This window comes from Chiloscyllium punctatum, chromosome 11, assembly GCF_047496795.1.
Source record: "Chiloscyllium punctatum isolate Juve2018m chromosome 11, sChiPun1.3, whole genome shotgun sequence".
NCBI classification, from domain to species: Eukaryota; Metazoa; Chordata; class Chondrichthyes; order Orectolobiformes; family Hemiscylliidae; genus Chiloscyllium; species Chiloscyllium punctatum.
The window spans coordinates 44683709-44693267 of record NC_092749.1 but is presented as its reverse complement, the minus strand read 5'-3'; positions in this window follow the sequence as shown (position 1 = coordinate 44693267).

Sequence of the window (9559 nt, the reverse complement as noted above, 5' to 3'; positions counted from 1 at the left end):
GCTGATTGGACACTTTCCCAAGCCCAGCCCGGTTCCACATCCCAGCACGGACTCTCACTATTGGCCCAGCCGTCCTCCCTGAAACCTAACGTTTGCGACTCTGCCCAATAGGGTTACAGGGCGGTTTGACGGACACAGGCACCGTGCAATGAATGCTTCAGCTGAAGGGGAGGGCGGTAATGAACCGTGACTGAAATGCTAATGAGAGAGGAGTTCTGGGTTGAGGTTTGGTTGAATGACGGCGTAGTTTGCTATTTTGTTTTCAGTCTGCGTCACTGGGGTTTTTCTTTGGGAACTAAAGTTCATTTTTAAGCGGCGTGTGGTTTGACTGAGAGGGAACTTTCACAAAAATATAGAGCGCACTGTTCGCCTTTAATCTCCTCCACACAATGGAGGCAAGTGTGTGTCAGAGGGTTCCTTCCTTCCTTGATGTCGGGTCGGGAGGGCAGGGGAGGGCAGGGCAGGGGAGGGGAGGGCAGGGCAGGGGAGGGGAGGGCAGGGCAGGGGAGGGGAGGGGAGGGCAGGGGAGGGCGACAAGCCAAGACCGAAACCCGAACTCAATCGGGAGCCGGGATCTCCCTGACTGACCATCCTCTCGGTCTTGAAGGAGACAAACCTTTCGCTGTCTTCAGTGTAAAAGAGTACTGACTAGGTCTGTTGTTGTTATACGATAGAAATGTGGAACATTACCCATTTGAAAGAGTGTTCCTTTTCGCTCGTGCCTTTAGGTAGAGAGAGGGGAATGGGGTTTCCGTGCTTCAACAAACTATTCCAATCAATTGCCTTTTTATTATCACGACAGTAGTCATTAGATATGTTCCCCCTCTTTTCTCCCTCACTCCAGGTTGACTCCATCCTGAATCCTCGCTGCCACTGTATTCCATAGTTTATCACGAATTCCTGGTAAATCTGCAGCCTGATGTACATGAAACTATCTTTTCAAATCTTTAAAATATAAACAGATTGTTGTCAATAACCTAGAGCTGGATATTCAAGATCACTGTGTATGACCCTGAATTTGGTTATTTCCTTTGGTCGACCCTGACGATAGTTCCTCCCGTGTTAATGGAGGACGTATGCAGAAGGAGCTCTGTAAAGTTTCACTTTAAAGTCAATTTACTTGTTCTGGAAACCTTTAGAATAATTTCAGCGCACTTCTTCACAGTGCTCACGGCTCTTCTGTTGAGGAGTGGGGAGAGTTTGGTATTGTGGCTTCTAAGCTCCACCCCGATTTTGCGAAGCCCTTTAATCATTGGCGAGTAATATGTTTTATTCAACTTGCATTGTGAAACTATTACATTTTACTGTTGTCTTTTCAAAACCAATTGTATAGTTATCTTTTTTTCTTTGACAAATGCTTTTGCTACCATTCACATCCTAGTTTTAGACACGAGGTCAGTTTGAAAATGGCATGTAGTTGCTCCTAAGATGAATTTTTCTGGATATCTCGCCGTTAGCGTTTCAAATGCTGTTACGTTGTGATTTCTCCCATTGCCATTTATTTTGCATTTCCTCTATACTTGTCTTTCATTTTCTGCTCCCTCCATTCCAATCTATCCTTGTTTAACTTCCAACTGTAGTCCATTACTTTGGCCATCTACCTGTCATTGTTAATAGTTTGCTATTGTGAAAACCACTCTTCAAACTAACCATTCTCTTTAGCTCACCCATTTGTAATCTTTCTATTAAGGACTTCAGATAAGCCTCTGCTCTATGCTGTATTGCATACTGTGAATCCTGACAGTCCAATTTACTTTTGCAGGTTTAAAGACTGCAGTTACTTAAATCATTAATGTTTACAATGATTTTTCTTTTGGATTAACAATATTAGTTACATTATGCCACCCTTTTCTGTTGAAAGAATTTGCAAGTAACACCTACAAAAATCTGACAGCCAGTTAGAAACTACTTGTAATTCTGGATGTAAGTTTACATGCTGAGCTGGAAGGTTCACTTTCAGATATTTGGTCAACATCAACCTCGTCAAGGAAACACTGACTATGTTATACAATCCTTGCTTTTGGTTCTATCATCAAGCGCGTGAACCTACTTCACCTTCAACAACAAAACCTACAGCCATCTCAACAGAACACCCATGGGATCTTCAACTGGGTTCGTAGCAGAGGCAGTAATGCAGGGACTCTAACAAACAGCTCTGCCGACGATCCAACCCAAACTTTGGGTCTGCTATGTAGATGACACTCCTTTCATCATGAAATGAAACAAATTAGAGGAAACCTCTAAGACCATCCATAATACCCTTACTGGCATAAAATTCACTAAAGAGCAGGAAAAGTAGAACAAACTACCATTCTTGCATGTTGCAGTAGTGAACAGCCAATGGGGAGCTTCAGGTCAGTGTCTACAGGAAAACAACACATGGACCACATATTGAAGTACAGCAGCAATCATCCCAACATCCACAAATGAAGCTGTATTAGAACATTTCAATAAGCCACCACACTGCAGTACAGAACTATGCAGAGCAGAGGAAAATCACTTATACAGTGTATTCAAAAAGAACAGGTACCCAATGAACACAATCTGCTGATTTTTCTTTTGAGCAACAAACTCAAACAAGCAGCCAAAACATGAGCAGAAACCCTAGCCACTCTCCCCTACGTCAAAGACATCTCTGAAATGACTGCCAGACTACAATGACCCATTGGCATCATGATAGGCCACCAACACACTAAAACAGCAGCTAATGAACCTGAAAGACCCTATACAGACAAGCAAAGCCAATGTCTTTACAAATACATTGCAAGAACTGTAACATTACATTGAACAAACAGGCAGAAACTAGCCACCAGGATACACTAACATCAACTAGCTACAAAACGACATGACCCACTCTCCCTAATATCCTTACATATAGATGAGGAAGGACAACACAGCCATCCTAGAACAAATCAAACAGATGAGCATGAGAATTGAGTTCTGGTTGGAATGCTTTGCTTCATCAAAACGCATAGCGTCAGACCCCCATCTACCACCCCCTGAGAAAAGGAACCAGAAATGATTTTCACAGGAAATGACATCACCAACCCAAACCTCTAAATAGAAAGCTGGAATTTTCAACATTGCTTTGCCTGAGGCCCACTGAAGACGTTGCCTAGTAAGGTAATGAAATGTCTGGAAATGAACCTTCCAGCTCAGCAAACAAACCTACATCCAAAACCTGAGCTACAAATCTTAATCTTTAATGCATATTGTGCCTGCCACCATAACTCTCTTATACCCAGCAAAGAAACTGCAAGTTGACTAAAATCTAGTTAATTATTTAATATTATAATAAAATACTCTACAAACTAACAATTTACACTATAAATCTTAATCAATTATCTTGTGCTTTAATGTAACTCTGACCATTTCTATCACACTAGATCTTGGCCTTGATCCAAGTGGCGATGATCACCTGGTCTTCAGGTGGTCCTAGAGGTGTCTTCTGTGGTTGGTCTTGAGTTACTGCTCTGAGGATGGTGTTGCAGTGATTCTTATACTTGGGTTTCTTTGTGCCCTTTTTGGGAGGATCTTCCAATAAATTGCTCAGGGCTCAATCAGACTGATCGATCAGACCCAACCAGACGTTGACATGTTGATGGCAGAGTTGTCCTTGAGCTTCCATTCCTGGAGATGTGTGCATGTAGGTCAGGCAGCCCTTTCCAAATCAGGATGTGAGGTGCCCCCTGTGTCTGATAAACAACTTGATGCTTCTGATTTAATTCTAATTCAAATGTATATTGTCAGCAGCAGCTGGGTCAGTTGCACTTTTTTTTTCTATAGCTGCAGCCTGTCTGGATGCTGCAGCATGTTTATTCCAAAGTCTTTTGAGCACAGTCGCTTTTGGTCAAGGCCTGTCTCAGTTGGAATTATGTTGCACTTACAATATTGCATAAATCAAGAGAATTTGAACATAGTTGCCTGCCCACAGGCTAAACCATCATTTTAAAAAAAAGTCACTTACTATATCTGCAAATTCAATAGTACATAGGTTAGGCATTGGCTGTATTATTTTTAATCCAGAAACTCAACTTCTGGGGACCTGAGTTCAAATCCTGCCACAGCAGATGGTGGAATTTGAATTCTATTTAAAAATCTGAAATTAAGAATCTACTGATCACCATGAAACTATTGTTTGTTGGAAAATTGCAATGGTTAACTAATAGCCTTCAGGGAAGGAAATGTACCATCCTCACCTGGTTAGGCCTATATTTAATTTGAATCCACAATGTGGCGGACTCTCAATTGCCCTCTAAAATGGCCTAGCAAGCCATTCAGTTGTACCAATTGCTATAAGTCTGAGGTGAAACTGGATGCATAACCTAGTACTGACCTAGGCACCAGAAAAGACTACTGCAGAAACAGCCCTGTTGACCTTGCAAAGCCCATCTCTCTTCTTTGGCGGCTAGTGCCAAAATTGGGAGAATTGTCTCCCAGACTAGCTAAGTAGCAGGCTGACAGTTCCACTCATGGAATCATATCTTACCAACTGTCCTGTCTCTCCAGTAGGACAGACCCAGTAGAAGTGACAGCAGTGGTGTACAGTTGGGAGGGAGTTGCTTTGGGCTTCCTCAACATTGACTTCAGACCCCATGAGGTCTCATAGGCAACAAAACCTCTTACTGATTACCATGTACTGTACTGTAACAGCTGATGAATCGGTATTTCTCAATGTTGAACAACACTTTAGAGGAAGCACTGAGGATAGCAAAGGCACAAAATGCCCCCTGGGTGGGGGATTTCGATATCTACTACTGGTGGCTCAGCAGCAGTACTACTGTGAGCAGGTCAGGTCCGAAAGGACACCGCTCCTAGACTGGGTCTGTGGCAGGTGGCAAGGAACAGACGAGGAGTGGTGTCCTTTCGGACCTGACCTGCTCACAGTAGTACCGCTGCTGAGCCACCATCAGTAGATCTTGAAATCCCCCACCCAGGGGGCATTTTTGTCAGTGCTTCCTCTAAAGTGTTGTTCAACATTGAGAAATACTGATTCATCAGCAGATACATGCCAAGAGCAGCACTGGGCATATCTGAAGTTGAGGTGTCAACCTGGTGAAGCTACCAAACAGGACTACATGTATGCCAAACAGCATAAGCAGCAACTGATGGACAAAGCGAAGCGATCCCACAATTGAAAGATCAGATCTAAGCTCTGCAATCACATCCAGTTGTGAATGGTGGTGGACAATTAAACAATTCACTGGGGACTCAGCAAGATGGTGGTGATTCTGTAAAACTGCTGTGGACAGTTCTGCCTAAGAGCCAAGGCATACTAGTGTGTGTTTTTTTTTTGCCATCCCCGGCCAACTTGTGTAGTGGAATGATTAGTTTAAAACCTTACAGAACATTTGGGAGTGGGAAGGATGCCAGAGGGAAAAGATTGAGTAAACAGCAGCAGGGAGGACACTCTCCTCCAGCACCTTCCACCAGAGACTTCAGCAGCTTCTCCTGAATTTCCCCCTGCCCTGGATCTGACAAACTCACAGGAATTGGCTGCAGTGATTGAGACCTACCTTGAAAGTTGGGGCTGTAATTGAGGTGATCCGTGGGGAGATTAATGCCCAGGTCCAATCTATCTCGTCCATGCTACAGAAGCATGAACAGGAGATCCAGGGCGTCTGGGAGTGGCTGGAGGAGGTGGAGGGTCAAACTAAGGCCTCCGAAGCTGCGATGGAGTCCTCATTGAGTCAGATCCAGGTGCTACAGCAAGAGGCGTGGGCCTGTGAGTCTTAAATAGAGTTCGGAGGATAAATCTCAGAATTGTCTCGCTCTCCAAAGGTGAGCAGCCAGTCAGCTTCTTTGAAAGCTGGCTGCTGAAGTTTTTGGGGCCTTCACATTGAGTCCAGCAGGTGGCAGACTGAAAGGGCTTATCGGATTACAGTGCACAAGTCAGGGCCTGTCCGGAGCCCCCGCCCAGTCCTAGTGCACGTCCACTCAAGGACAAACAAAAAGTGATGGCTTCTAGATTACTGGGAAATGATCAGGCACTGCTGTACAAGGGGTCAAAAATCCTGTTTTTCCAGGATTTCTTGACAGCTTTAATTCGAAAGAGGAAGTCTTTCGATGAAGTTAGAGGCTGAGGAATCTGGGCATTCAGTACTCCATGAGATAGCCCACAGTGCTCCATTTAGACATTTGACTCAGTGGATAAAGCTAAACTTTTGTAGACACTTTTTTTTTAAAAATAGACAGACTGGCCTGAAGAATACTGTTTAAAGTTTATTCTTTTTTTCCTACTTCCCCCAGGTTATCCCTTTGTTTTATTCCTTTCCTTTCTTTCTCCCTTAATTTCTCCTCCTTTCCAAAAAAGAAGAAATATCAGAATAATTCCTGATGGGAAATTTTTTGGATGTTCTGTTGTCTCCCCCTTCTTGGGTTTGTTCTGTTTCTCTTTTTTAGTCACAAGTAGGGTGACATGATCCCAGGAATGGGTGGAGTGCTCATTCTGACTTGTTTTTTTTCCCCCTGTTGACTTAAGGATCATCTTGTTTTGTTTTTGCTGGCCTAAGGCTGGGGCACAGTCTGAGTTTGAAGGAAGGGATGGGTAGGGTGAGTGCCCCCTATGGGCAGGGGGAAGAACCTTCCATTCAAGGTTTTTATATTTGTTTGTTTGTAGTTTTTTGGTAGTAATACTCATTTTTTATAGTTGAGTAGTTTTTGTGTATATATAATTCAACTGATTTACTTGTGCTCGTCACTTTGTAAGCAGGGTTCGTGGTCCCTGAAAGGGGATATGGCTAAGTATCTTGTTAAATGGTGCACCTGGAACATTAAGGGAAGTCATTCGCCTGTTAAAAGGAAAAAAGTGCTTGCTAGCCTTGAGAGAAAAGGTTGATATTGCTTTGTTGCAGGAAACCCATATTGATGGGGAACACCTGAAATTACACAGGGGGGTTGTGACCAGGTATTCTTTTCATCCTTTACTATTAAAAGTAGGGGAGTGGTTGTATTTATCCAGAAAAATCTTCTGTTCACATTTATTCGAGCAGGTGAAAGATGAGCAGGGACAGTTTGTGATACTTAAAAGCCCTGATACATGGGGAAGATAATGGCATTTTAAATGTCTACTGTCCTCTCACACATCCCCTCAAACTTTTGATTAGTGTTTTCTCTAAGCTGAGTGCTTTTGGAACACGGCACATTATTATAAGGGGTGGATTTTAATTGTCTTTTGGATCTAACAGTGGACAGGATGCCTAGTGGGCCCCCAACTATTTCTTTGCAGGCCAAGCAGATGGCTGACTTATGCAATGAATTGGGTCTAGTGGACATTTGGAGATGTCTTCACCCTACCGGCAGGGGCTTCACCTAGTTTTTTTTCAAACCGACAAATGTCATACGAGAATTGACCTCTTTCTGGCTCCCTCTGCCCTTCTGGATTCTATTATGGGTTGTAAAATTGGGAATATAGTGATCTCTGATCATGCGGTGGTACACTTGGAGGTTAAGGCCAAGAGTGAGGGGCTAGGTTTGCAGCTTTTAGACCCTTTTTTTCTTCTGAAGGATTCCAAATTTGTGGAATACGTTTTGAAGGGGTTTTGGGAATTCTTGACTATCAACTCGGGCACAGCTAGTAGTCCATCCATCCATTCTATGGGAGACTGCGAACGCCTTTGCTAGGGGATTAGCTATTTCCTATTCTGCTAGCTGGAACAACAGGAGAACAGTAGTGTCTATTTGAGACGCAGTTGAAAGCTGAGGTGGCACATTTTGCACAGCCTTTTGGTGACTAAGCTACAGCAGATTAAAGCCCTCCGTGCTGCCTTGAATTCAATACTGACACAATGCAAAGAAAGAACCTCCTTTTTGCTAGATAAAGGTTGTTCGAATATGGGGATAGGCCAGGGAAGTATTGAACTTAATTGACTAGGAAAAAGCATGCTCCCCAAACCATCTCTGCAATTAGAGACAGCGCCAGGGTCCTTTACATACTATGCTAAAAAGATTAATGAGGCTTTTATTCTGAATTGTATCTAACTGAAGGTTGAGGACAGGAGGGCTAAAATGGAGACTTTTTAAGAACCTGGACCTCCCAGGGGTAACCTTAGAACAGGTCTCTCTCTCCCTCTCTCCTTAATGACCCCATGACACTTCATGAAATACAGGAGATGGGAAAGCACCTGGCCCTGAAGGTCTCCTGGGTGAGGTTTATAGGGATTCCGTCAGGGATAATGTTGGAGATGTACAATTACTCCTTATGCATGAATGCCTACCACTATTTTTGAGAGAAACTAATAGTTTCTTTAATTCTTAAGAAGGGGAAGGTTCCTGAGGATTGTGCTTCATACAGGTCCATCTCTAGTAAATTCACATTTCAAGATTTTGTCCAAGATCCTGGCACTAAGATTGGAAAAGGTGTTGCCCCATATTGTTAAAGAGGACCAGACAGGCTTTAAGGGGTCATAGGTCCCTTATTAGGTTGCTGAATATGGTCCAAGTTTGTCAGTAACGATAGATTCAGGGCTTGGTGATTTCCTTAGATGCAGAGAAAACACTTGACCGTGTGGAATGGCCATATGGTTTTTTTAAATATGGCCTTGAACAGGTTGGGTGGAGGTTTCATATCGCCACCCTCTGGCCGCAGTTGTCATCAACTGGTGAAGTCTGCTGAAGGCAAAGAAAGCTGGTCTCTTTTCAATTGGTAAACAACTTTTGGATAAAACTGAAAAGTTACAGGTACATTTTAGAATGTTTTTTTAAAATCAGACATGTGTTTATTAAGCAGATTCATTGTTGTAGGGGCATATCACTATATTTAGTTTTTTTACATTAAGTCGACTTAGTTTGTTTAGAGGGGAACCTCTATTATCCAAACAAGACAGGCAGGCATTATTTTGTTTGGATAATCTATTTTATTCGGTTAATCGACTAAATGCCTTTCCTCTGGGGCTCGGACTTTTTAAAGTAAAGAATCAACATTTGAAGATTGAGAAATTCATATTGGAGCAATCAGCAGCTATGTGAACCAAGTAGCACTCCTTCACTTCAGTACGTATGTATTGTGCAAGCAGGTTACTGGTGTTTGTGGAATCTAACAAATTGTCTGTTATTTGGAAGGGAAAAAAGTAAACAGGACAGTTTTGTGGTTTATTCTTGCTTTGTGTGTATTTGGTTGGAATAAGTGTGTTTTATTATCTGACATTTTGTGAAGAGATGGTGTAAATTCTTTCCTTTTTAAAAAAAGGAAAAAATAACTTGTTTTTACACAGATCTGTGAAGAATTGCACTGTCTTAAGTTGTGAAAGGGAGCCAGATAGTAACATTGGAGAAAGTGAGGACTGCAGATGCTGGAGACCAGAGCTGAAAAATGTGTTGCTGGAAAAGCACAGCAGGTCAGGCAGCATCCAAGGAGCAGAAGAATTGATGTTTCTGGCATAAGCTTCAGATTCCTGAAGAAGGGCTTATGCTTGAAACGTCTATTCTCCTGCTCCTTGGACACTGCCTGACCTGCGCTTTTCTAGCAACACATTTTTCAGATAGTAACATTTCCTTGCATCAGTCTTTGTATTGATATGGGTACCCCTGGCTATTACAAACAAGTTTTTGTAAATAAAAG